Source organism: Olea europaea, chromosome 1 (genome assembly GCF_002742605.1).
Source record: "Olea europaea var. sylvestris chromosome 1, O_europaea_v1, whole genome shotgun sequence".
In the NCBI taxonomy this organism is placed as follows: Eukaryota; Viridiplantae; Streptophyta; class Magnoliopsida; order Lamiales; family Oleaceae; genus Olea; species Olea europaea.
Window position 1 is genome coordinate 30,469,741 of NC_036237.1, and position 2,708 is coordinate 30,472,448.

The following is a 2,708-nucleotide window of genomic DNA, read 5'->3' on the forward strand; positions in this document are numbered from 1 at the left end:
TTTTCATACATGCCGTACCCGGAGGCACCATTTGACATGAAGGGGTATGCCGTACCCGAAGACACCATTTGACATACGAACATTTCTTCAACATAGAGGGGTATGCCGTACCGGAGTACCATTTGACATACAACCATTAACATAGAGGGATATGCCGTACCGAAATACCATTTGACATACAAACATTAACATGAATCGAAACTTACAACTTAACAGGATTAAACACATTGCACCTCTACCTACCTTGATTGATGCTTTTGAAACTTTGAGAACTTGGATTGAAAACTTCGATGAAACTTGGACGTTGAAAGAAATCCACTCCTTGGATGTTTAAAAATCGTTGAGAATTAATGCTTGAAAACACTTCTTAAACTTTTAGGAAAAATAGTTTTCCTCCCTCTCTTTTTCTCTCTTGGAAACTCTTTCTTTAGTATGTAAAAGCTCTTGCTTTTGGTGTGAAAAAAAATGAATGAAATGAGGTTTCTATTTATAGGTAAATATTCCATAACTTAAAGCAAATGAAGGGTCAACTTTCATTTAAGAAAGAAAACATGGGTGTCATTTAAGTTTGAGGTTAAATACTTCAATTTAGTAGGGTTTTTATTTCCAAAAATGTGGGTGGCCCTTTGAGAAAATAATTGACGAAAATAAATATTTAAATTCTAGAGAAAAACGAGAATTTTCATTTCAGGCAGTTTCGATCGACCGGTTGTAGTCCGGTTGACACTGCACAACTTTCAATGTTTCTATCATAACTTTTTTTTCCGATATCCGATTGAGGTAATTTAAAATGTGTTGGAAAGCTAACTCAAAGAGCTACAACTTTTATTTAGATATCATTTTCCAAATCGAATGTTTCCTATGTTGAAAATGGGTCTCAAATGAGACTAAAAATCTGAAGTATACTTTAGTCATCCAATATTCATGTCTAGTGCTACTAAGGTGTCTAGAATTATTTGGAGTTCAACATCCCCCACACCTTAATTAAAATTTCGTCCTCGAAATCTACCTTCTGATTGGACGAATAGTGTTGGATACTTGTCTTTGACTTCTTCTTCTTTTGTCCAAGCGGCTTCTTCTACGCCGTGATGATTCTACTGTATCTTAACCAGTTGAATCTCTTTATTCCTTAGTTTATGCACTTTTCGATCCAATATCTTGATCGGTAGTTCCTTGTACAATAAATCTTTCTGTACCTCCAAGGTTTGATAACTCACCAACACTTACTAGGTAGAGTATATTGTAGCTGTATTTTTAAGTTTCGACATGGTCCAATAGACCTAGCGATTGTAAAGGTTAAAGTCTATAGGCGGACATCCCTAAGAGGAAGAGGTTCAGTGATTTATATGTCTGATGTAGTGATTATGCTTTGTCTTTTTTGTTTGTCATTTTTATTATTCTTGTGAGTGCTTTGTAATGACTTGTAAGTGGCTCTGATTGCCCTGATTGTAATGTGTTTGCAGTAAAGAATAATTTTTTTTTATCTTTTTATCTGAATATGTGTTCAAACTGGACTTAAAATTGTTACTACTTCGTAGTTAGGGGTATTCTTGAGAGGATTGTAGCCTTGATGTAGTTTTCATTTTTTTTAGGCGACTTTTGTGCCATTTTACGGAGGTTGGCCTTATAGGGTCCAATCTTTTTCGTTATTCTGCCCTTAGGGCTACTTTTTCATTCCTGAGATGGGCCCCTTCGAGCTCCAACTTCCCTCACCGAGTCCTCCCTTAGGTTGAACCTTGTAGACATTTTGAGCTCATATTTTGAAGTGTCTCTATGGGCTGATGCCCTTTTTTGGCTACTTCTGTTCCTTCAAAGGAACATTCCTAAGTGCATTTAAGGGCTGATACCCTTCTTTGGCTACTTCTGTTCCTTCAAAGGAACATTTAGAAGTGCCTCTTTTTCGTGGTGTGGAGTAGACCATGTCATGTCACATGCTCGAAAACATTGTAAAATAACAGGTACAATGGTGCTAGTAAGAATGGTGTAAAGGGTCGTGAAATAAATAAGATTTCATTCTTGAACAAAAATCCATTTTTTAATTTATTTCATCTATTCCATGACACTCATATTCTTTATGGCTTAGGTCGATAAGCCATTCGTCCTCTCTCTCTACAGTCGAGCGCGAAGGAGAGGAATCGATCAGCGTCTTACCCATAGAACTAAATAATCATCTGGCGGATCAAAGTGCTAGTCTTATCATTACATACAAGTTATCAATTATTCTAAATTCAAACGTAGATGTTAAAATAATGGAGATCTAAAAGTGAGACAACTTTACAAAAATTTGCATAAATATCTATAGCAGATATTGCCCAAGGTTCATGTTGAAGGAGATGAGGTTGTGTGCCAAAGCTGCCTACTTCAAATATATTATAAAGGGAGCTGTGGCCTTCACCTTCTGAAGCTGTGTACATATCTTTCGATTTTATGAGACCGTGTTGACGGCTAGTATATAGTCTTCTTTTCCAGGATGTCTGCATGTTTTAGGGCGGTTCCATGTGTGATCTTCCTTTTTCATTTTTGTATTTAGCACTTCGGCTAAGATGGTTTCATCTTTACCTCTTCTTTTAACAGACTTCTCTCACATGGCTCAGTTTGAGACTATAAGGTAGGGTGATGTCTTTTTTTGACCCATTCCGATTCTCTTATTTGGATGGGACTAAAGTTTTTAGCCTTGAAATAGAAGGGTCATCCTTCACATTTTGAGA